The sequence below is a fragment of the Aptenodytes patagonicus genome, chromosome 6 (assembly GCF_965638725.1).
Source record: "Aptenodytes patagonicus chromosome 6, bAptPat1.pri.cur, whole genome shotgun sequence".
Lineage (NCBI taxonomy): Eukaryota > Metazoa > Chordata > Aves > Sphenisciformes > Spheniscidae > Aptenodytes > Aptenodytes patagonicus.
In genome coordinates this window covers 62,229,523-62,256,235 of record NC_134954.1, presented here as the reverse complement: position 1 = coordinate 62,256,235, position 26,713 = coordinate 62,229,523, and the positions used below count along the sequence as shown (strand labels likewise).

Here is a 26,713-nt window from a genome sequence, read left to right as displayed (position 1 = left end):
GGGGCCAGTAAGGCACTCCGCCTCGCTAGATGCTCCTTTGGGGACCTTCTCCCCCTTGGCCCAACAGCCCACTCTCTTCATTTCAGGCTGTAGTGCTGGAAGCTCTCAAAGAAACTTCTGTGCCTTGAGCAGCACAAAATTGAAATTTTTTCTTTAAAGTTCCCTAATCTGAAAGATTACAGCTTCTGGCAGGGGCAGTTGAGGTTCTGCGTTGTTTTTTTCACCCCAATGATAGAAATCCATGTCCTAAACATGCCATGTCACACAAGCAGCAAAGTCTAATGACTAAACTACTAAATATCTAACTCTTTCCTTAGTCACTTTAAACTACCGTCTCCCTCCAACTAGGGTCACCATGACACATGGATGTGATGGCCCTGCAGGTTGAGCCTCACCATTTTTACCCCTGACCAGACCCTGTACCAACAAATAAGTTTTACAGAGCTTTGTTTCGTCACCTGTGAAATGAGGAAATCTGTGCTTACTCATCTTTGTTAATATTCTTCTGTTTGTGTTTTGTAAATGGTCTTAAAGAACATTTATCCCACTAAGGAGCACTGTGCAAAGTATTTGAAAAGTTCCTGCAAAGTACACTGCGTAGGATCTATAAAACAACACTGCTTTTATCTCTCTCTCTCTCTGCACACCGCTCCATCTCCCGCGTTAGCATAACAAAGATGATGATGTTTAGGGCATCAAAACAGATTTTTGGAGGGTAAAAGAACAACAGCCAGTGGCTAAATGTATATGGAAGCAGAGTAATCAAAGCGAAGGAAATAGATCGGTGGTATCTCAAGTAAATTTCAAAGTTTTCCAAATGAAACATTCTTGAAAACTGGTATTCTCACCCTCCTAAATCATTGCTCGTGGCTGGAAATCTTGCTTCCAGAAAAACATTTGGCGCCCCTTTTTGTGCAGTGAGGTATGCAAAGAATAAAAATCCTGCAGCCCAGAGTTTTTATTGTGGTTTCTAAAACGCTGCACTGCTGGAAAAACTCAATGGAAAGTGCAGTTTTCTGTGGATGGTAAAGAATTATTTTTTCCACGCACACATGCAGAGGGTTTTGTTTGCAGGCTCCGAGTGCAACAGCCGGGGAGAAGCGGCTTTCCCCCTGGACAGCAGGCAGGGTGTGAATGTGGAGTCAGTCACTCACCCACGCGCCGCTCTATTTCCTGGATTTAGTGAGTGGTCTTTGTTGGAGCTGAAAGGCTGCAGCTGGGGTGGAGGATACAAGTTCACCAGGGGTTATGCAGCTCCAGACAGTCTTCATAAAAGCACAAGTAAGTCAGAGCAAACTTTCTTAATTTTTTTTTTTTTTTGCCTCCCCCAAGCAATGAACTTCTGAACTCTGTTATTGTGAGTCAAGATATGACAGGACAGTAGAGGACTGCTAATTTGCACTTCGCTGATCTGCACAGCTCATAATTCACACAAACACACACAGAGCAAACCAGTTTCTCCATATTTCTCAGCAAAGATTTAATAGTGGAGCGTATGCCGAGGTCTCCTATTACTTAGACAGTTACATTTTCCAAAAACACACAACAGTACATCTTCTGTATCTGGAAACAACTAATACTTTAAAGTGCCCTGTATGCATCAAGCCCAGGAACAAAATACATTAGGCGATGTATTATCCTTTCTTTTTTATTACGTACCTTTGCTTCATCACTAATGAGTGGAACTAAATTGTTCTTACAGCTGTGAGTAAATTCACACAGGGGCGAGTTTCATAAAGGGGAAAGCTCTAAAATACCAAGGTCGCAAAGCAGAAAGGGAATAACTCAGACATTTCTGGTTTATTGACTACCTGCTGATAACTGCTTGGGCACCTCCGTTTAGCTCCTATCCAAACGGCGACCTTCGAAGCAGCTTCCCTAACTGAGCTCTTCTGCTCCAGCAAGACTCCACATCTTAATGGCTTTACACAACCTTATTAGCAATATGCTACACATCGCATATGCACCAACACGCACATAACGGAGGTCAGGAGCCTCCTGTCACAAGAGGCTTCCAATGGAAAGCATCAGGTTGTCTACACTGGAAATGTCTGCAGCTGTGCATCGGTTCGAGCTAACCGCTGGTGGGGTGGGTCAGAAAACTGCCTAATTTCTTGCCAGCTGCCTGGGCAGACAGTCGAAGCCTCCAGCTTCTGCCATTCCCAGGCAGCCCCACCTCATGGGCTGCCTTCTGCAGCTGGGAGCCCAGACACCCGTCCCAGGATGCTGGCAGGAGCAGAAAGCTTGTGAGCTCCATGAGCCCAAGCTCTACATGAAGCTTAGGGGGGCTTTAAGGCCCCTGCTCCGGGACTCAAGGCAGACAGCTGCTCTCTTTCATTTTGGAATAATCAGCTAAAACAAGTTCTTTTTTTCGCTTCCAGAACAAAAAAAACGTATGGAATTTCCTTTCCTTGAGACACTTTTAAGAGCTTTGTTGGGAAACAGAGTGAATTTTCCCAAAATATTTCCCCCAAAAGCATAAATATCAGTTAGCACCAGCTCCAATTATATGACAATTTCTTTCTTGTCAGACAACCAAATTTGAGATCCATCTTATCCTTGGGCAACTCCCTTTACAACCTTTTTTTGCTCCCCCTAGCCAAACACATGAGCTTCCAAAGACTGAAGAATCCTGCATGTGAACTGCCTGGAGAGAAGGTGGCGATTCATAACACAAGGGAAATGTGTGATAAAGCAGAGTAGCTTATCCCAGCTGTTGAGAGGGATGTGTAGAAATCCATGCAGCACTAAGATGCCAGGTTTCCATTTTCTTCATTCAAAGGGAGAGATGAAATCTTTGCATCCTGCCAAATTGTAGCCCAACTGGAATGTGTGCTGTTGTTTTGACAAACTGCAGCTTACTAGAGAAAACTTAATTTTCACATCATAAAGTTTCCTTAAGCTGGCTTCAGGCTTCATACTTGCAAAACCTCAGCTAGAAAAATGTTATTCAAAACCAGGAAAGTTTAGGGACACCAGCACAATTCTGTGTCTGAACCGCACCTCCAAAATCTAAGGCCTGGTTCGGCAGCTCTCAGTCATCCCAAGCAGAACTCAGATGCATGGTCTACCCAAGTCCCATGATGCTTTTCAGTGCATGTTAAATATATATGATTAAGTGATTCTGGCTCAACACAAACCAGAGTTTAAGATCCAGTTTGATCAATACTGGCAGTTCTCTCCTCCCCTCTCCATTCACATAAACGCATGCCCCTGCAACAGCTATCAGGATTTATGGATGTAAAACATAACAAAGGAAGACCGATTCAGGGGACCGGCACTGATTGGTTGCTAATTATTTCACCTTCATTTCTGCATTTCCAAGGGAGTTTTATCCTGGTGAAGGTCCCCAGCCTGGCAGGTCTGGAAGTCATTTGCAGACACGTCTGTGCTGCAAACGGAACATGTTGGACACCTCCAGGCTGGGACTGTCCAGTCCAACGCAGCCCTGTACTGGTCTGCATGACCTCATCAGCGAGCTGCCAGGACATCACTAAACCTGCCTTATCACTCACTTATCTGATACTAACTTAGAGGTGCTGGAGCTGCATTTCACCACGCGGCACAGACCGATGGAGCCCAGCTCTAGCGCTGCCCTCTCCTCCTGACCCTCACGAGAGATGCTGAGGACACAGCTCAGAGTCGCAGCCGTTCAGTTTCCTGTCTTGTCAGAGAAAAGTGACAAGAAATCATTTATCCAGGGTGGACATACTGCAAAGACAGCTGATTTCTCTGGACATCCCAATAAATCCTGGGAAATTTGTTCTGCATTAGAATACAGTATCCTGCAACGCTGGCAGGTGGCCGAGACCTTAAGAGACATGTGTCTCCAAGTTCTGCAGGACGTGGTGGGACACAGGTGGGGACCATCACTCACCAAGAATCTGACCTCAAAGGAAACTCAATGCATACAGCACTGTCAAGCAGCGTTCCAATTCCCAGGACAGGGAGCCACAGGTCCCCATTCCTAGACACTATTATCAGCTGTCCCGATACCTCCGACTGTCCATCTGTGATTCAGCTTCTTAACATGTGCATCTGGCATAATAATGCTCAGGCCTTTTTTTTAAAGCATTTTGAGAGGCGTGGGTGGAAAGTACTTGTGTCAGTATTGATGGGCAGAGCAAACAGCCCTTAGTTATTACAACCTTCAGTCACTACTGATCTGGATTTGTCGTGCAATGAGAACGTAACAATGGAAAAACTTCCATCACCTATGGCTGGTGCTACCTCCTCGATTTTTCTAATAAATGTGCAAAGTAAATGAGTGAATTATGCACCTCCAATGATCAGCTAGTTCCTCTATAGCCTATGGCAGCTAACAATAAATAAAGTATTAACTTTTGCCAAGGAAAATAACTGTAAAAAGAAGCTGATATAATTTTTTTCCTGGGAAAACAGAACACAAAAGTGACTGAGAGCCATGTCAGCACCCAACAAAACAGAAAGCAATAACAAACTGTAACAAGTTAGAGTACTTCCTACTCTAACAGGTAAATAAAATAAACTTCTGTTGACACAATGCACCTTATGACAGAATAACTCTTCCATTGCTTATTTATTCCTTTTTAAACCCCAAGCTTGGCCTCCGACAGATCTTGTGGAGAGACATCTTATTTATACGTAAACAAAAATAGGTATTGTTAGTATATGCTGCGAGTATAGAAGGCCTAAATCCACTCTTGTGGAGTGCTTAAACTCAAAATCAGAGGTAGCACACAGTTTTTACACAGAGTTACAAGGACACTGAAGTATAGCACATCAGCAGCACTTGGACTCCTGAAGCCATTAGGTGAACCCAGGGAATTTCTCCTATTGAAAGTTTACATCTGTGCAGACCAAACCAAAGAGCTTTCTTTGAAAGTTAGAAGAGATTTCACCGAAAGCTAAATGAACATTATAAACATTTACTCTCAGAGGCCCTCAGTGCTGGGCTGAGGAGCAGGAATTGCAGGACATCAAGGCAGGGCACTAGTATGGGAGAAATGGAGGGTAAAAGTGCAGGAAAAGACACAAGGCAGCAGAGAAACTCTGCAACCCTCCAGTACAATTAATTAGTTAAAACCTCTCCAGCCTTGAAAAGCTGCTAAAGAAAACGAATAGTGTATTTCAAGTCAAAATAATCTGATTCCATAGTGCGGCTTTCATGCACACACATTTATGTGTTTTCCCATATGGTAGAAGAAAAAGAAAGGTGTGTTCCTTGCATTGGGCTGACTCCCTCTATTTGAGCTGCTCTTCATGTCCTGCTGGAAGGTGAGTTTGGGTGCTGGTCTGTCCCTTTGAGGGGTAATCAGCAAAACATCTGTTGCACAGTAGAAGGAGAGCAGGAAAGGCCGTGCACATCTGAAACTCTTCTGCAGTTGCTGTGGAAAAATGTAAGAAGATGAACTACTACTTTATTAATCAAACATCCACACAGGTCCAACACAGTTAGCAAATTAATCCTTTCACTGCACAAGCTGGCTCAAGATTTTTCATTGCCCTCAGCAGATAAGGAGAGAGGGCAGCTTCTTTTCTTTCTTACGCTGATAGAAGTATACCTACTGCGCCTTATAGTCTGCCACGCTGCACGGGTTGGTTCTTGCAAGCCAGGCCCCTAGGAGCTGAATTTCTGCAGCTCCTGCTAGGACTTCATGGCTCCCACCCATCTCCCTGGCCCTTCATCTGCAGATTATCAACCCAGACCAACAAGGTGGAAATACTCCAAATGCCCCAGGTCATAATCCAGGCCTGCTGTGAAGGATTAGCTCTAAAATACCAGCCTGGAAACTAGGCGGTACAGACACACCTGCAAGGGGGTAGAGGAAGGACAGGAAGCTGCAGGCACACATCGACATTTTGCAAGGATGCTCCAAGACCTCCATGACCAAAGAAAGTGGCCTGGGCTCCTATGGTGACCCCAAAACTTGCTGCAGTTTATTCTGAGCTACCCTCTCCCACAAGCCCTCGTTCATGACCCCCCAAACACTTCCCTCGGTGTGCTCCAGGCCATGGCTTTGCAAAGACGTACTTCACTAATGGGGTTCAGAGGAGTCTGCAACAGCAGTTAAAAGAAACCTGACCGTGTTTGCCCCGTCCTCTTCATGCGGAGTGCACGGCTGGAAAGCCTGCCTTGTAAATGGGTAGGGCCCAAGTCTACTAATAGAGGTGCAAAAGCATCACGAATCAAACTCCAGAAAAAAAACCAACGATACCTCCTGCAAATGCTATTAGTGACCCCCAGCTGCGTAATTAAAATTCCTTTTTAAAGCGGCCTCAGAAATAAGGTAGGGAAAACAACTGATACTTCCACACAGTAGTGAAACCAAACAATTTTTTAAAAATAAATCTGGAGTCATACTGACATAAATGATTTATTTCTGCTGAATGGAAACCACTTAGTTTAAGGTGGCAAACTTGAGGTAGCTTAGTGGTTATGCTGCTCTCCTGAGACGAGGGAGCCTGAGCACACATCCACCCTTGATCTGGATATGAAAAGTGGTTCAAAGCAAAGCTATCCAGAAGTGTGCTCTCACCACAGCCCTCAGTGACAGGAAGGGCTGCAACGAAGACACAATCGTTTTGACATTTCCCCACATACAAAATTTCCTATGAAAAGCACTCACCAAATTAATCCAGTTCTGAGGAGACCAGAACTGCATTTTTCAGCAAAGAAAATAGTCATCCCCATCCAGAGGAGAATGAAACCCTTCAGAGGTTCTTTCTTCCCACAGACTGAGAGAGGATATAATTCAGAAATTTCCCTGAAGCATACAGACACAGACCTCTTCAGGGACAGCACGAGCAATACAAAACACATTTAAGAACAATTATAAAAGACACTTTCAGCTCTTGTCTCATTTATGCTCCAAGCATGCCAATGCTTTAAAGTTTTCTGTCCTCCCTCTCTTCAACAGAATAGCTGAGTTGCCAGTGTACGTTAAGTGCTACAGCTGCATTTGTTTCTCTAATTACATGAATCTGCCATCTTCCCTGTGCTGAAGATAAACTACCATTTTAGTTGAGATGCTCTAACTTGATTTACACAGCTAGTTTACCTAATTTTCTAATTTAGCCCTTCAAGATAACGAAAAGCAAAATGCATTCAAGAGAGTCACTCTTAAGCATAAAGAGTAGAGAAATGAACCTTTCCTCAGCTACTGTGGAGGACATTTTAAAATGACAGACAATGCAGTGTGTTCTGCCAGTAGGAAAGTGATCCTTTGACCTTAGTTTGCATTTCAAGTGAAGTGAAAAGCAGGAGAAGAAATGGGAGTTTCTAAAGAAAAAGTTAAGGTACAGTATTGTAGATTCATAAAAGACCATAGACCATGTGCATCAATGGGATCTTGTTTGTCCTGATTTCTTTGAAGCAAAGTGGGAGATTTCTTGGTTTTTACACAGAGCTGCACAGTGTAATTTTGATGTCTATTCCAGAGACCCCAACTGAACTAACCCCCAAACGGTAATACTACAACACCCGGATGGGGAGAATTGCAGGAGGTAAAAGGAGGTCCTGATCAAAGAGCGGACACTACCGGCCCAGACAAACTTTCCATGCCAGCGGGGCCATCTGGGCTGAGCTGCAGCTCGAGGGGCTGCTCGGACCCATACCCTCTTCTCCGCCACCGCGATACTGAGAGCTGCTACATCACACCCAGACGCAGTGCACATGTTGAGGGGCACGGCAGTTTTGGTGTACAGTTTGCATGCCTCCACATCAAACACATAAAAAACAAAAGGCATGATTTGAAACTGTCCTTAATAAAGACTCTGGAAAACTCTGGCTTCTTAATAAATAGGGTTGTGCCCTAAGTAGCGAGCAATAGGACTACTTCTGGAAGAGCATCCCATGGCCTAATACATCACACTGTCAAAAAGCTTCTCCCATTATTCAACTGAAATTTGCCTTCTCTTAAATTTAATCCCATTACTTCTAGTTACACCCCATTGTACCACTCTAAATAATTCTTCATAGCCTTGGTGTTTACACCCTTCAGATATTTGTAGATTTATATCTCAACCACCCCATTTGTCATCCTTTAGCCAAGTTATCCATATTCAGCTCTTTCGGTCTTCTCTCGTAAGTCAATCCCTCAAGCTCTCTTGTTACTTTTTTTTTTCTCCTGAACTCTCTCCAATTTGTCAATCTCTGTTGTAATGGAGTGAAGCAGACCTGAATGCATTACGCTTCCTGCGGTTACCAGCGCTATGTCCTCAGTCCCAGCTGCCTCCTCACCGCAGGACAAGCACCCAAACCCTCTTTGGGTCTTTTTACGTTACCAAAAGCAGCAAATTTGCAGCCTCTTCATACCCAGTCATTGATTCCTGAGGACCCTGGTATCCCAGTAGATGCTTCTTCCTAGATGTCTACTCCTCTGGTTTTTCCCCCAGATAGCCTAGGTGTTTTTCTTACTTCAATCCCATTTTGAAGCGCTGTGCTGCTGCTTGCATGCTCTCCACAAATCACCTGATAACTTCACCAAATGCCGAGTCCACCTGCCACGCTGCTCCCAGCCTCCAGGGTTTACCCCTCCATCCCAGAGGCCATGCTGGAGCACTCCCTCGCCATCGTTTCCACTTGCCTACCAGGTGCCATCACAGAGCATTTCTGTGCACCACCTCTTCCACCAGAGACTTTCAACCCACCAGGAAAGGAGAAACCGCACCAGGGCCTTCCCACCTATGCACTGACTGGGATTACATACCTCTGTGCTAAGCCAAATACTTTGCTTTTAAAAACAGCCTGGATGGTCACAGAAAACGCAGCGCCCCGCAGAAGCCCAGTGCAAAACGAAGCATAAACAGATGACATTCCTCCAACACCTGCGTCTTCATAAAGCCAGCACTGTTCTTCCCCGTCCTGTGAACGCGTCCTGCTGCACAGTTCCTCCAACAAAATTATCTGGACAAATAAGAGGACGACTGCTGAAAATAGCTGACAGGGGGTAAAACTACAACTGAACCGGCTCTCCGCTGTGCAAGCACAAGCCTTGCAGCAGGACGAAGGCCCTGGAGAATAACCCTGGGCAGCAGAGCTCAGTGCTGGGGAGGTGCCCGAGCCCCCTCCAGTGGCAAGGGCAGACCCCTCAGAGGGAGGCGAGCAAAGGCACAGGTGACTTCAAACAGAAGAGCTGCCCTCCAGCTTTCCCAGCTAGCACACACTCCTAGCTACTGCTGGTCTACCTGGAAGGAGACTGTGGCCACTGAGCGCTTTTCCAGACCATGGTTTGACCTATCTGCACATCCCCAGTTTGAAAAGATATCCCATAAATCTTCGGTTCGGACTCAGAGCAGATGGGCACTCACTCATCTTCAACACATTCACTCTGTCTCATATTAACACCATGTCTTCACCACATGACTTTTGAAGAGGAAAGCTATTTTGCATACCTATTAAAAATAGTCATTTTCCCCCTAATTTTAACTTCCATTCAGCATCTAAAATCATCACAGTCACAGTGCTGCAGACAACCATCTAATAGGAACTTAGACACACTGTATTATAGGCATGGATGATTCATTCTGCTATTAAGATAAAGATTACATATACACTCACGTTATTATAAGCCCAGCTTTGTACAGACAACAACAAAGCAAAAGTCTTCGAAAACCGTGACAGACACTTAGGTACTGAAGCCATGTCAGAGACACATTCAAAGCCAGGTGGAACCGATCAGCTCCAGCTCAAGGCCTCTCTCCCTACAGCAGAAAGTATGGTGGGGAAGGACAAAAGCTGACCCCTCAGGGAACAGCTAAAAAAAGCATCCAGAAACACACAGCAAGCTCTGGCAAGAAGTTTGCATTTGCCATCACTTAAATTAACAGCAAAGGAATCCCCAGGAGGGAGGAAATTTGGACTCTGTCCAACGTGCAAGTGTGCTGCGTGAGGAGCTGGGGGGGGGGGGGGGAAGAGCCACACACAAGCACTGTGGATTCAGAGGAAGCCAACACATAGACCTCCAGCAACCCTGAACCCTTATAAAGGGCAGGAGCTTCGAGCTTGGCTGGACTTGACTATGTTGACGGGTATCGGGAGAGAATATTTGCAGGTGACCTCAAACAGAATTGCCACTGTCAGTCATCAGTTTGCCATGAGCTACCTTCAGAAAACAAAGTCTTTTACATGTTCAAAAAAACAAAGTTATCTTAAAATGTCTCAAGAGTTTATGAAAACTGAAATAATCTAAAATATCGTATTTGGCAATATAACTAACATAGGGAATAGTTCCCTTGCTATCTTACCCTCTGGAGTTGCTATCAATTCCTACACAATGTGCGGGTCACGCTGACTTCCAGAAGACTCAAATGCCCAGTCAGCATCCTTTAGCTTATGACAGAAAGGATAGCTGCTCTACTCTTCCATAATAGCCTAGAAAGTTATGATGTATTCTGGATTAAGTCCTTCTAAAACACCTAAACAGATGGTTTTTTCCCCACAAAACTCATTACTAAGCTAAGAAGTAATTCAGCCATGTAAATTTAACTTAAGCTAGTAAATCTAATAACATCTTTCTAAAAGCAATAAAATGTTCAGACCTTAATCCTTTTAATTCACTGTTTATCCCCTTGGCACCTAGACTATTTTTATTCTCATCACTTTTGCCGTAATAAAAAGTTAATAAAAGAATGCAAGTTGTCCGATGGGTTGCAGAACTAATGAAGATTGGTTTCCTCCAGGTTTGGTATCTTACGTTCCTTCTTTCCCCAACGGTATTTACTCCAGCTGCCAGCAGGTTGTGTGGGAGCCTGTCTCTTTGGGACTCCTTCATGTCCCTTAACTACACGTGAGCCAAAAGGCAGCACATGCTGTGGCTGGCTGTGAGCTAAATGTGGTTTTGCACTAGCCCGCAGGTCTAGCAGAGCAGAGAGCTGATAATTTCACATTCCAGCCTTCTCCTCCACAGAAGATCGCAGTTGGCAATATAACTAACATAGGGAATAGTTCCCTTGCTATCTTACCCTCTGGAGTTGCTATCAATTCCTACACAATGTGCGGGTCACGCTGACTTCCAGAAGACTCAAATGCCCAGTCAGCATCCTTTAGCTTATGACAGAAAGGATAGCTGCTCTACTCTTCCATAATGGCCTAGAGAGTTAATGATGTATTCTGGATTAAGTCCTTCTAAAACACCTAAACAGATGGTTTTTTCCCGACAAAACTCATTACAGCCACGAAGTGGCTCTTCCACTGAAGATCAATAAATTTAAGGCAAAGATCTCCCTTAAAAAAGTAGGCTGTAAGAGGTCTATGAACTTCCCACATAATAATGCAATAGTTCTTCTACCTAAGCATACGCCCCTGCATACTTATATGCAGACAAGGCACGCTGCAGAACATGTGTATCACTTGTTGTCTATGGAGGGCTGCAGGGTAAGCGGCCATTCTGCTCTAGCACAAGCTCTGGATGGTTTCAAGGCATAGCTCCATGTCTAGCACATTAGCACAAACAGGTCACAGGGGTCCGCATGAGAGGGAAACAATAACACACATGAGGCTGGAAGAAAGGCCTCTTGGTCACACTTGATCTCACAAAGCAGTCATCACTCGCTTGCTCTTTGTTATGAACCTCTGTTACAAAGAGCAGCCATGCTCCCTTGATGAGGGTGCCAGAGCTGCAACATTTACCGGTATTTCCAAGGGACTAAGTCAAGCTACCCTCTTGCATATGCCTATCTTGTGAAAACACTTGGTCACCCATTCTCCTGCCTCTAGAAAGATATGTTAGATACTGATTCAGGGCTTCATGCCTTTGGTGTTGCAAACATGCTCCAAATGGCCCTACACAACACCCTTACCCACAGCAGCCCAGGGCAGCAGGGAGGAGAGGGCAACCTGCAGCATTGCACCTTAGAGGCTCTTCAGGGAGCAGAAGTGTTTGAGAAACTGCACCTCTGGGATTTCTCCAGAAGATGAGACAGCCCGCACTGTTAAATCACTCCAGAGCTCAAAACCATCCTGTGAGATGCTAAAGGTGGGTTAGCGTTAACAGCAGTTGCACTGACTCCTCATCCAACTCTGCTGCCAGATGTAGGCAACCAGTCCATATGAGCAGCACAGTTTTCTGCTCCAACTCCTCATCTCAAAACCGTATCTCATAGAATCATAGAAACATTAAGGTTGGAAAAGACCTCTAAGATCATCGAGTCCAACCGTCAACCCAACACCACCATGCCCACTAAACCATGTCCCTAAGTGCCTCATCTACACGTCTTTTAAATACCTCCAGGGATGGGGACTCAACCACTTCCCTGGGCAGCCTGTTCCAATGTTTAACCACTCTTTCAGTAAAGAAATTTTTCCTCATGTCCAATCTAAACCTCCCCTGGCGCAACTTGAGGCCATTTCCTCTTGTCCTAAAGGATCTAAATCTCTGAGGACTCCGGGTGCCTGGGAATTGTACCCTCCACCTTCCTCCGCAAGCTCTCCCGAGGGAGGAAGGCTGCGTTTGGATGGCAGCAGGCAGGAATCTTTTCTTGAGATCCCTTCAAATTACTGATAAAGGCAACCAGTGCCACCTGACTGCACATTTGGAAAGCTGTAGCCTGACAGAGGCTAAAACGCTTCCTTAGATACATCTTTTATCCACTAGGACAAAAACTGGCCTAGCTTCAAATATGGTCCAAATTCCCCCCTACCTTGTCTCAGTGAGCAGCACTAGCCTTAAGATCAAGCAGTTTTAGAGCCTTGCTATAATCAACACAACTCAGTCCTGAACTGAAAAAAAATCACTTAAAAATTAACAAGTTGTTTTGTGAGTAGAGGCATCATTCCTCCTGCTTTCTCATGGTTTTCTGTCACCTTTTTACCTTGAAACCATGTGGTCCTCACACCCCACTGTAGCCCAATCTGCCCCCTGTTCTCCAGCAGTCTCCCCTGTGATATCCCTGGGTGGGAGATGAGGATCTTCCTCTTCCTCCCCATAGACACAAGCTGTATATTTCAGCCGGGCAGGACTGAAATAGAAAGAAAACTGAAAGAGCACTTGCTCTCCCTTAGGCTGGTGGGCCCAGCACGGGCACTTGCCATGTCCCAGCAGTATTTCTGCCGCTACAACACAGCTGGTTGCCGAGCCCAGTTTGAACACTGCAGTTCCCCAGTAAACATGAGGAACTGGTGAGGAAGGAGGTCCCAGTCACAGCGGGATCTGTTGAACTGATCCGTTAGAGACGTGGCCTGGTGGAAACCCTGCACTCGCGTGAAATGGTGCCAGCTTTTTTTCTGAACACTGTACACCTCATCATTCAAGCATCGCACTCATAATTACACCTAAATGTGAAACACAAACTTTCTATTATTGTCTGGTTTTCATAGAAAACCAATAAATCATTCATTTCTACTGGAGAGAGAACTCCGAGCCCGACACCCAAGACACAGACTGGGATCCAGCCTTTCAACATGGATTCAAATCTAAGCTTTTGAGTAGAATAAGTATGCAGACCCATCCAGTCCCCAGTATGGCCAGTATGGCTGCAAACTGGGACACCAGCACCTAAGGTCCCAGGCTGGCAGGAGCACTACCTACAGTTACAAGGTACAGCTGGATGCAGGCGCTTGCATAAATCCCACTCATGGCAGTGTTTAAAAAAAAAAACAACAAAAAAACAAAAACAAAAAAAAGGGAAAAAAAGAAGGAATACAAATGAAATATGATGAATTTTCAGCAGAGGTCTAGAATGTACCTACAGCTAGCACACAGAGGTATGCATGTATGATCCCTCGTACTGGCTGTTCTGATCTTCCCAGCCCTCACCATCTATCCTTTATTTTAACATAACTCCCCAACAGTTTGTTGCTTATCAGAGATGTGACGTCTCACCACCGGACCGACTCACACACTCTTTTCTACAGAAACCCAAGCAGCTGGCTTTCCCAAGCCGCGGGGTTTTTTTGGTGCGGTGGACTTAATAGAGATGTCGAGCGAAAAGCGCTGGCTGCCTCCTGCCCCTGCTGAAATCAGGAGCAGACCTCCTGCAGAAGGCAGCCCTGGGGAACTGCTCTAATGCAAAGCAGCCTTTACCACCCATAACAGCCACAGCGCCAGGCTGCCGTTGCCACCTCTGCTTCTGCCACATTCATCCCGGCACAGCAGATCAGGAGGAGGAGCGGCATCCCGTGGCCGCGCTGCTGGAGTGACACCCAGGTATCCAACGGGTGGCCGGACTCTGACCTGTCTGTACGCAATTTGGCCATCAGTGGGAAAGCTCTGCATTGCTGCGCGTTGGGGGGGGAGGGGGGTTGAAAGAACATTTTAGAGGCAAATCCCCTGGGAGCCGCTCTCACCATGGGAGGGACCCAAGAGATCTGGATTAATTTGCCTGTTTGCTTTCAGTTTACTTCTTGCAACCTCGCAGTAAACTGCTTAACCTTGTAGGCAACAAAGCAAGATGCCAGCATTTTCAGCTCATACTATTCACACTGTGCTCTAATCTAGTTTGCATGTCCGGTCCTGTCATTAGCTGGAGGAAACATTAATCCAAGACAGTAGAGAAGAAGGAGTAAAAAAATCGTTTCTGGAAACGCAATGATTCTAATGGCAAACGTTTGTTATCTAGACCCACAGCCGAGTTAAACTGAAACATATTATATTCCATGCAAAAAAAGTTTTAACCATATGTTTAGTCATTTGTGAGCTCTTGATCCTAACACACAACATAAGCTGCAATATTAGTGTCAAAAGTGCCTGATTTAAAGCATGAGAGGCAGAGTTACATGAAGTCAAGTTAAAATCACTTCTGCAAGTTCGTGGGCAGAGACCTTCGCATGGAGTGACAGGTAGGGGGGGAACACATCCCAGGGTCTGTGTGGGAGGGGAGGAAAAGGAAAGTTTATTTCATTAAAAGTTTTTCTGTGAGATTGGCTAGGGAGAAGATGATATAGCTGGGGGGAAGGACTGAGACAGCTAAAGAATAACACATGGTATGCTTTCAAAACATACAGCAACATGTGACATTTGTCTGCAAGTCTGGCGCTGAGGAGCCTGTGGTCTGGCAGCAGTGAGGATTTCTGCTTTTTATTTCTTAAATCATTGCAGGCATTTGAACTAAACCCCCCACCTAATAGTCTGAAGGGAAGAACATAAAATCAGATTTTACGTACCGTACTCTCAGTCAGCCATTGTTCTCAGCGGATTTTTATCCTCCAACTCAATTCCCACATCATTAAAGTGACGCTGTCTCTTTAAAATACAACACGGTGCCGTGCCAAAGCCTGCAATAAGAATCACTGGCACCAAAACAGTCAAAGCACAGAGCTTAATTCTCTACTTAATAAGACAATTAAAGAAGAGTATTTGGATACAGCAGTCTGCAAGTACCAACACAGAGCACTGATGTCTCCAAAGGCATGTTGATCTGAAAGCTTTATCAGAAAGCATCTGTCACAACCAGATGCCATCAACACCTGAGAAAAGTGGGAAATAAAGTGGGCTAATGTGGCTGCGATACACACAAAGGTTTGCACTGCCCAAGTCCCTATTTATGACCATTTTAGAGGGTGCATGATAAAGTGCCCTGATGCAAAAATGCACGTATGCTAAAATAAACTAAAATATATGTACACAGCTGCCTTTGTTAAAAAAAAAATAATCTTGTGGAAATAACCCAAATTACAATGGAATTAAAAGTCCTGTGTATTTGGTATCTTCACTGCCATAATCATAGGAAGTCTTATAGGAAGGCTGCTTTTGAACAACGTGCTTTGACGGATGTCTTAATGTACATGGATGAATTGAGGTACATAGACGAACACAGTCACCAATGATTGCTCATATGGAGTCTCTTGACCATATCTGCCTCTAAGTCTCCAACCAAATAATTCTCAGATGTCATCTCCTAGCAGGCTTCATCCTGCAGAGCTGAACCAAAGCTAGAGAAAAAGATAACGGCAGCAATGTAAGATTTAAGAACTAATTAGTCATTTGATTAGCTGGCGAGAAGACAGGGTGCTGCAGTTCTGTGACCTAAAAATGCCACCAATGACCTTAAAACTCCATCTCAAGGATGTCCAGAAATCTGTAACCTCGAGGGAAAGAGGGAGAAATGGGTGATGCCTAAACTCCATTAGCTCGCATGAGATGTTGAAATAGCGTAGACGTAAGTCGAGGAGAGGTGTGACATTTGAAGCAATCAGCGAGCAAAAGAGCACCTGCAGCACTGCACTTTCTTTGAACTGCTGCACCAACGGCTCCCAGTCCAGCCTACACGGGAGGCTTGTGGGGATGCGTGATTTACTACACCCAGAAGGCACGCGAGAAGCGCAGACCTCATCCTAGCAACTAAACACGTAGCAAGAGGGGAAAAAAAACAACAAAAAACCCCAACTGCTCCCCCTTTGTTACAGGAGGGCTAACATCCAGCTAGCTCCAGGGTGGCAGCCCCTCAGCCACACCACGCCAGGAGAAGAGAGTGGCCAAGGAAAGGAGGGAAAGGCCACTTTGAAGAGGACATCCTGAGTGGTTGCCGCCTTCACTTCCACCAGAGGGTCCTACGCTGCACTGCGATCTGCTCCTGATAAACCCCACGAACATGCTGGTTATTCCACATGCAGCAACAGGAAGGGGGACTGGGGTGAAGCCAGGAGGTCCCCTTAGGCTGCAAAGTTGCATCTTCAACAGCAAATGAATGTTGTACCCAAGTTATTTTGTGCCCCTTGGCACGCTGAATCTGGGCTGACAGCTGGAGTACATCATCCTCTGACTGCACCCAACGCACTAAAAATTTCCAGCCTGATCTGAGGCAGTGCCTCCCCAGCAAACCATCAGGCAGTGTGGTGGTACCCAAGGTGACCTGAAATGGGCCAGCCCAGAACGGGCAGCAGAGAGCGACACTGGCTCACTCTCAGTGAGTTCCCCCCACCAAGAAAGCCCTGCTCATCTCCCACCTTCTACAGCCTGGATGGCCTCTGGCTCTTGGGTATCTCTACCCTGAGAAGAGATTAAAGGGAACGAATGCCTTGGCAAAGATTCCCCTGCCATCTGCACCGCTGGAAATGCCCTCTGGAAAGCAAAGGAGAAGGATCCCTCACCTTGCATGCTCCTGGGAGAATGGTGCAACCTCCAGCAGCTGCCGCCGCTGCCCCGTTTCATCCCCGTCCCCTCGACACAGATCCAGACCTGCCTTTCACCGCCCACCTCCCCCCGTGTGCTTTGTCCCAGAGGAATGAACTCACCTCCAGCACCAGTGAATTTCTCAGAATAAGTCCAACTCATAGTCTGAATTTTAGCAAGCCCTGCCAGAGGCCTTGGAGTAAAATGCAGTAGTAGGAACATTTTCTCGAATAGAAAATAGAGATTAAGAGTGCTGCAGCAGGGTCAGTCGTTAGGTGCAGGCTTTGCTGAGACAATGCAACCCCAATATGCACAATGTTTTCCCCTTCATTCCCTTTTCTTTAAAAAAAATGGGGAAAAGACCCCAACAACACACAAAATAAATCAAAGGCAAAAAAATTAGCCATGGACATGGTTCAGTAACACATGTACTATGCTCAGCTCTGTATTCCCTTACAATTCTGAGAAGGGAAGAGCAAAGTTAGGAATACAGTTACTGCAGTTTACAAAGGAATTTAAGATTTCCAAATCTGACTTATTGTGAATTGGAACAAAACCCCAAAATGCTGAAATTCTCCACAAAAGAAATTTTAAAACAATCACACAATATAACTGGAAAATCAGTTGTATTGCTACTGTATTTCCTACAATGGAATTATATTTTAAAATTCTAAATAGAAACTTAGTTCAACACAAAACCTGTAAAAAAATGAATTTTTAACACTGTCAGAAAAATCCCCCATCTCTTTTTTTCCTGCCACTTTTTGACAAAACTGACCTGACACTAAAGGTTTTAGTGTTGATGACGCCAGATATTGGAATATGACTCCATCAACGAGCCCTAGTCAGGAAATACCAAAGCTGTGGTTGCCAAAGCAACATAATTAACTTGATCACGGTACATACACTGTGCACCACTTCCCAAATGGCCCTTTAACACCCAGCTAAATCCTTGGCTTGAATGGCGCATCATGATGAATTTCTCCTCCGAGTTCTTCAAGAACACACACAGCAAAAGAAGTTGTCAAAATTACTAAAAGCCGAGCACCACTCTGCTCCCTGGCCAATGGTCCCCTGGGCTTGAAGAGGTCAAGGACCGATTCTTGAGCCTACTCCCATGACTAACGGCTGTAGCAATCATGGAAACACATGGTCCTGCTGCGTGGAGCAAATGCATTTTGTAAAGCTTCATTTTTAATTCGTCTACGTTGCCAAATTTAAGAGGTTTGGTTCTTTTGTGGCATAATCAGTAAAATTCTTACTACCTGGGCAGGGAGGCCCAGACGTTGATGCTAAACCTTGACCCTGGGGCCACAAACTTCAAAACCTGAATATGCTGTCACTAACTCAATGTGTACAATGTATCAAAAATAAGCTTCTGTCTGTTCATTTGAAGAAAAAAAAAAAAGAAAAAGTAAGAAAAAGAAAAAAATTGAGTGATGGGCTTTCAGCCTGTCATCAGACCACAGTGACCTCAATTTTTTGAGAAATAAAGTCAAAATCTATTCTTATCTTCAGAGATTCAAGATGTATTTATGTGTCAAACTTTCTCCCCCTTGTCCTTAGCCTTTGGGAAGCACACTAAAAATGATATCAAAGCCTGAAAACCCTGCGATCACATTCGCATTCACCTTTGACCCAGGACGCCTATAGCTCTCACCAGCTCCTCGGCTCGTCCTCACCGTACGGTGAAGACGGCAGGTCTGGGAGCAGCTCGCAGCGAGCTGTTCAGGAGAAAATAAAGGCCACTTTGCATAGCAAAACCGTGCTGCTCTGCTCAATTTTTAAAGGCCGAAAAACTTTACTTTGGCAGTTTTCTACTTCTTTATATGCTCGAAGAATGTTTTACCAGCATCTTCCTCTCCTTACACACAAATATTTGATTATTCTCTTTGAAATGTCTCTGTAACATCTACAGGAATACGATGCCAAATGCAAACACTGATTGATTCTTTCTTAGCCATCAAATGTGCTTACACAGCAACTACACACAGCAAATGCACACAAATCTCACATTTCATGTTTAAAAATATGAACATGCTGTGGTTTTTCTTTTACTCAAACATAATGAATGAGCTTAAATATTAGAACTTGAAATTATTAAGTAAATCATAGCACCTGTAAAGCTTCTATTTGCATAACATTAATTCATGATGGCATGTAAAACAAATTCATCACTCTCACTATATTGTAGTCTGATTTATGTTGGAATTGGAAAAAATAAAAATCGTGAGCACAAAATTATGTTGACAAGATGTACGTGCTCTTCGAAGCCCAAGATTTTTCTTCTGATGCATCAAAACAACTAAATTATGGGAAAGAGGGCTGGGAGAAAGCATCTTTAAAAATGAATAACACGCTAGCGTCACATATACACACTCTCCAGTTATTAATGTCAAGCATGGTGAAGATACTCTAGAAAATCATTACCATTCATAGCTACTAACAGCCATTAAATTTCAATCAATTCAACTTAACACAAGTGTACTTCAGTAGCCCTTACAGTTCCTTATAGAGGTGGCTCAGAAAGTCCTGTCTGACTTATTGCATTGTCCACTGCACAAAGAGGCATTGCTGAGGACTGCTCTGAAAAGGAGCTATCTTGGTGTTGGGAACTGATGCTCTTTTAACACCGTCGCAATCAACAGACCTTGCTTCTAAAGGCGGCGTGATAAAAGGGGCTCTAACAGGACTCCACAGGTCAGTATGGAGGGGAGCAACATAACAATTTTAGCTAGGGATGCCGCTTTCCAAGCTGAAAAAAAATTGGTGGGATGTTTTCAAGGGTTTTTCAATGAATTTTAGTAACTGAATCGAACTGCTTAACACAGTGCTAGACAACTTTCAGGTGATCCACTTGCTCCAAGAGAATATAATCACTAAATATACAGGACATTTAAAGAAAAAAAGGATTTAACTTCCAGAGACTGGATATTTAAATCTCCCAGTGATGAGTATCACAGCGCTGTGATATTACAGCATCGCCTACTCATCTGAATTGCATTTGTAACACTGGAAGTTTTTCCACTGCTACTGCAGGAATTAAGCTGTGCAGTTGACCACCCCTTGCAGATCCTGGGGAGGACAAGGCAGTCCCCCGCCGGGGGTACTTGGCACCTCATGGCAGGGGTGAGGGACTGTGACCGCAGGGTGCTCATCGCCGAGGGGCTGGACCCACGCTGGCTTCCGCTGTGCAGCAGAGCATCCCAGAGAAGGCATGTTCCTCTGGAGAGGTTTCATCAGTTTCATTTAAATGAATTATCTACAGTAAAATCCCACATTTCACAGGGGATAGAAGACTTTTTTATTACTCTTTTTTTCAAACAGGAGCCCAGATTTTCCCAGCAGGGTTCATTCTGCTGGGCACAAAGTCCTTTCTCTAGATTTAGAGGCAGTTTAAGACTGCAGGTGTATGTTCCTACAGAATGGAGAGTCACTCAGCGCACAGAAAAACAGATGCAGTCACAGATGTGCCATCACTGTAGCTGAAATTACAAGCTCAACTACGGATGCCCTTTCGTCGCTTTTAGCTCATCCCTTAAAAGTATGAGCATTGATGGTACTACTCATTACGGGACTATTTGGGACTATTCTACAGAACTGTGGTTTTCCTTCCCCCGGGATTTACACCTTAGCATTTAACATAGAGTAGCAGTGAAGTTCTTTGGAATTAAGAAATACCCAAGAAATCTCTCAGGCAGATATATGCTCCATTTTAACTCATTTCCCTACACTTACAAGCTGCACTAAATGAAATGAAATTAATGTTAAAAAGGGCCTTTATTGAAAAATCTTCCGGTGACAGGATCAGAAAGTGCCAGAGTTCAAGTAAATCGTTCCATGGAAAATGTTAGCAAAGCTTAATCATACTGGAAGCCACATTTAATTACAGCTTTTTAAGTCCATCTGGGAAAAAAGAAGAGACTTAAGTATGTCACCTGAGATGATCTAGATACTGAAACTATTTGTAAGTTAACAAAACCATTTGCATCACAAAGCGCTCTGGGGCAGCACCGTGGCAAAGCAGATGTGTAATGAACAAGGATCATAGCACCAAAACAATCAGGATTGTAAATAACTACTACTAATCTGCAATCATTTAAATTTGGGTTTAATTGCTAGGCAGCAAATACATTTCATTCTTGAAGAGGTAAATGCTCTGCGGAATACACACTTTAAGGTATTTAGCAGCAGAAGCACCACAGTCAAGAATCTGAATGTCAGGAGGGCAGAGAAGAGACAAGCAGCAGGGCTGGATCTGCCATGAGATCGCAACATTAAACAAACTTTTCCCTGGAAGAGAATTAATAATGCAGCCATCCCCACTGTATGTACTGTAAGTGCTGCAGGAGTGACACAATGATGCACATGGGAGGCAAGAGGGTAGTGACTATAGAACAAAATTCAATCTAGTGCTAATGAATAAAAAGTTCCTTTTATTTCTCTGTTGTTTTTGGTTCATTAAATTTTCCACAGATTTGCAGAGAAGAAAACGTGATCAATAAACCTTGACAAAAGTGAACATGTGAAAAAGGCGAGAGAAAGGCACAGGAAGATAAAAGTGATATCCCGATCACAGATTTCAGAGGCAGATGACCAGAGCTTTGGGCTGCTGAATAATCTGAATAGACCATCATTTCTTTACAGCCTTTTACTTTCTTTTCCCTGACTGTTGGAACTCTTCATTCAGTACAATAGTAAATGCACTAAAACTTTTTTTCTTATGCTAATGGTCGAAATCGGGCGCTCACAGTTAAAAACACACTTCCCACCAACTTGTTTTCTTTAAAAAAAAAAAAAAAAAATTAACCTATTCAAGTTAAACTAAAATGTCAAAGACAGCTTAAGGCTTACCCTCACCATTCCCCAAAATTAATGGTTTTCTCCCCAGCAGATACAAAAAGAAAAGACTTGAATAAGGATAAAGCTGCTAAATTCTTTTCATATGAAAAAGAACACTTAGAAAGTAAAAAGAAATACGTCCAGTACAGAGATCCTGGTACCTACAGTTCTGATTTGTATTGTTTCCTCTCGGAATACTTATAATTGCAGAAAGGTGACAGCCAATCACAAAAAACTGTGAAACGATGAGAAAAGATTCACCAGTGACTAATGTCTTTGGGCAGCCATGCCCATGACAGTACCAGAAGCGCTTCCACTCATTACAATAGGGGCCCGAAGGAGCCTATTTTCAAACGTTTTCTAATTTGGGTGACCACTTCCAGGCACCAAGGCCTCTTTTTCAGTGGTACTGAATATTCACAAATCCCAAATAACTTTCACAGCTTTGAACTTTTGAATTACAGGACAACAACTTTCCTGTTCCCTTGGTGCAGCACATTTCAGCTTTTGTGTATTTGGTTTTGTTTTGTTTAAAAGAAGTTAAAGGGTATGGGGTGCGGTTTTACAGTAGGCAAGTGTGAATGAAGAAAAGTTCTGTGGCCCCTCCTGGACTATACACACCTAACATGTATTCACTTCCAACTGGAACTGGCCTGCAGAAAATTAGACAGGATTACCCAGTATTTCCATTCCAGTCACTGGTTCACAAGGGAAACCTGCAATTTTGCCTCTTCAACTATCAAGATTACCATGCAAGATCCAATTCTTATTACTTGTACACCAAATACCAGTTAATTTCTAGAAGATGCACACATATGGGATCAGCTGTATACAATTGTACGTATTACATGCATACACACGTGTGTGTGTACATATACGTAGAGAAGCACGGGCACACGTATTATTCACCTCCTAACACAATGCCTTCTTGCCGTCATTCATACTGGGATTCATTCTTTGCTATTATTTTATTTAGTGTTGTTCTAATTAATTCCCAAATACCTCCTGTTGTTTTGGTTTTCTTTAAAAGGGCCCTGGGAACAGAGCTGAAGCAAATCCTAAATACCACTTAATGCTTTGTAGCAAGTTGTCCAAATGCGCAACTGTTTAAAATATTTACCCAGGTATATAAGGGGGTTGTGCAGCTCTCGAACAATGCCCTGGAATCTTTCCCATCAGTAAAAAAGCAGACAAAAAGCAGAGACTGCTTAACCTCAATGCCTCAGCAGCAAGTGAGAAGTGCAAATATCGCATTTCTATAAAGCCCTGGAAGCTTCATAGAAATGGAGTGGCAACTAATTAGTTTGATGCTATAGTCACATCTAATGTTCCTAAGTAGCTTCTTTGAAAAAACTCGCTGCCTTGAAATCCTTGGCCAGATTATTAAGTGGAGGCTTTGTGATGGGGCACTAGATAGGTGTTTGCAGCACAAATACATACAGATTTTGGTGACTGCTTACTGAATCCACTGCCTTTGCTAATCTGCACTGGAAACTTCACTATGAACAGAGCACTTCTCAGAGTACAAAAGCATGAAGTATCTGTGTACCTTTCAGACTACAGGGCAAACAACTGGCTTACAGTAGGCCACCAAAAACAGGGGGAGGCAGTTAACCAAGTGTCCTCCATACTTACAAGCAGAGAATGAGGACAGTGCTATTGATATTAGCCCAGATGCTCTACCATACCCTTAAACAAAAAATATGGGGCCAGAGGACTGGAAAACTCATTAGAAAAAAGTCAAACTCTCTAAACAGAAAAAAAGTACCAGGATCATGAAAAACTTACTTTCAAGTTATACAATGCTGTGGTGATCACATAACCCTGCCCCTATACAGCTGATCACATAGCCCCAGAGCCTGTACAGCTTCTATACAAACGTATCACTGAAAGGGAAGTTGTGGTATAAACCTTTAAGGTCATTAGAATCACAGAAACCATAGTCAAAAATGGTTCTTTGCCATAAAAGTCTAAAGTGGTTTTCAAAACAATGCCAAAAATCCTGGTCATTGTATATATGCCGCAAAAAGACTGTCTTTTCTAAATGTGACTCAGTGTTCAGTGTGACATTAGGGAATGCAGGCTGCTGTGTATTGGATATCTGAGGTCAAGTCCTGGGGTTTTTTTATGCAAGTATAAACTGGAGTAGCTTCAATGAAATTACGCTAGATTTATACTGGCATATGCATCTAGTTCAAATTCTTCTACGGCTCTCATTTTTCTCTAAATGAATGACCTAACACAAACAGTATTTGTCCATCTGTATACATCCCCTTTGACACACTGAAAAAAAGACATTGAAAGGAAGTTGGAAACAGTCCTCGAGATCTGTTTTTCTTTGAAGAACAGCAGTTGCATTTCTGGGCACTTCAAAGTCACATACTTTAAGCAGTAACAACATTCAAGATCAAGTGAATCTTACTCACCTTGCTTTAAAGATTAGTTCTTTCACAAACATACACTAGAGGCTTGGATGTACACATACCCATAGATTAACAGTTCATCTTCAGTGGATCAGGCACTTTGAGTGCCACAGATAGGTCATGTTTTCAATCAAATGACAAATTTCCAAGAGTTGTTTACAGTGGAAAAGCCATAATGAATTTCATTCACTTCTTAAAAGTTGTCAGTTTTGCAATAACGTTCAATATGACATTTTTATTGCAATTCAAAGTTTGACAGGTGTCAACATTTCCTGAAGTTCCAGCCAAAATACAAATTACCATATCTGCCCATCAGAAAAGTTGAACCAAACCAATTCACTGTAGTTGCTGTATGCCGCAATTACCATGCATTGCGAACATCCCAGGAGCATAAACAATTATTTAGCAGGATCCTCTTTTCCAGGTGAATGTAGTTTCTTTTCTAGTGAAGTTAAGTGAATTAGGTTTAGAACTAAAAAAACACAAACTTTTTTTTCTTTTAAAGCAAGGTAGCTAGAACAAACAGATCAAATCAGCAAGTCTTAAAACAAATCAGTCTATTCCACTTCTGTATATTTTGAATTTCATGGGTTATTTACTTTACTTTTTTGGCACCGACTCCACAGTGCATGCCAATACAGTATTTGTTTAAATGCTGTTTTATGCAGCATGCTAGTCAAATGTTTACTTTCAAATCCTTGTACATCCCAAGAGCCACAGTTGCAAAAAAATAAAATAAAATTAAAAAGTGAAGGGGATTGGCAGGGGGCGGACAAAGTTTTAAAACTAGTCCCTTTGTCTATGGCTGTAAAAATATAAACACGATACGCCAATAAAATGCGGATTCCTATACGCACAAAGGTGGGCACACAGGCTTCCAGTACCCGGAGCTGTATGAAATACGAGGGCATCTATAGGAGGGCACAAGTTTTGCTGGCTCAGCCCGCGGTGACCCCCACGCCTGGACATTCGCTCACTCGCACACGTGTACCGGGAGGCCAAGCCGGGCCCCGGCACCGACCCGGGCTCACCCGGGAGCGCTCGTCCCGGACCCGCGGAGGGGGCACGGCTTTGCGCGCACCGCGCACCGCCACCGCACCTGCGGCAGAGGCGCAGCCCCGTCCCGGAAAGTTTTGAAGCCCAGGCTCCAGGGTAGCAAAATTAAAAAAAAAAAAAAAAAAAAAAAAAAAAAATTAAAAAAATCCCGTAACCGTCGGAAAAGCCGGGCCAGCGGCAGGACGACTGATAAACCATCCTAAGCCCCTGCGCTGGAAAAGTCAGGTTTCCGAGGAAATGATGGCAATCACTTGAGGCAGAAAAGGCATCTAGATGAGCCCATCTCCCTCCCCGCCTCCCTGACTGCTTTAAAGCCACCGAGTCCGGGGGAAAAACTCTCAACTCTCTAAGTCCTTAATAGGATTGGAGTCCGGGTCTCTCCGAGCCGCTCCTCATCGCACAGGGATCAAGTTGCAGCAGGGAATTTTTTAAATTCCTCAGCAAATATACTTGTCGAAAGATTGCCCCTCCCGGAGGGGGGGGTGACAAGGAGGGGGGGGGGGGGGCAACTTAATTTTTTTTAAAAAAAGGTAAACTTGCTGCTGGCTTTGGGGAGCCCGGCTGTCCTCCGGGACCCGGCGCAAGGCGGTCCCGGCAGCGGCCCGGGGCTGCGACTGTCACCGCAGCCCCGGGGAAAAACAATGGCCGTGGAGGCACGGCCCAAAGCCCGGTCCCGGCGGGGTCCCGGCGGGGTCTGGGCGGGGGGGGGGGGGGGGCACACACCAGACACACGCGCGCGGCCGCATCCGCCCCGCTCACCTGCGGGGGGGGGGGGGGGGGGGGGGGGGGAGACGGGACGGGACCCCCCCAGGCACCCGCTGCGAGGAGAGCCCCTCGCAAAATTTCTACAACACCCCCCACACACACACACACCCCCCGGCGCAGGGCATCTCCGACAAAAGCGGGAGAAGGGGGGGGGGGGAGCACAACGAAAAGACACAATAAGCATCAACTTTACCCAAAAAGCGGAGCAGCAAGTTTTCAGGAGGCGAGCGGTTGCAGCGGAGCAGAGCTGCTCCTCCGGACCCCCATCATAAACTTGGGGGAGGGGGGCGTGGGAGGGACTTTCCCTCCGTCCTTCCCTTTTGTGCCGCTCCCCCCCCGCTCCGCTCCGCTCCTCACCAAAAGCTGCCGCGAATCCCGGCGGCGGCGCGGCGCTCTCCCCGGTTGCTGCCGCGGAGCAGCTCCGCGGAGGCGGGCGGGCGGGGAGGGAGGGAGGGAGGCAGGGAGGGAGGGCCGGGGGCAGTTTGGAGAGGTGCGGGGCGTCGCGGCTGCCGGGCGGCTCCTGCTGCCCATCAGCCCGGGCCGGCGGCGGGACACGGCGCGCACACTCGCGCGCGCACATATACGTACTTTTATATA

The 26,713-nt window shown here is 44.8% G+C and overlaps 1 protein-coding gene across 2 annotated transcripts in view; it reads right to left on the bottom strand.

Moving 5' to 3' along the window:
• Positions 1-26,507, bottom strand: part of GLI2 (GLI family zinc finger 2) — a 195,544-nt gene extending 169,037 nt beyond the window's left edge. The window contains exon 1 of one of the 2 annotated variants that reach the window (XM_076342940.1): positions 26,474-26,507. The gene's annotated coding sequence lies outside the window, so the exon portion shown is untranslated. Of the gene's footprint in view, positions 1-26,309; positions 26,370-26,473 lie in introns of those variants that run through there. The other variant, XM_076342939.1, reaches the window with a different exon arrangement.
• Positions 26,508-26,713: the final 206 nt, after the last annotated feature.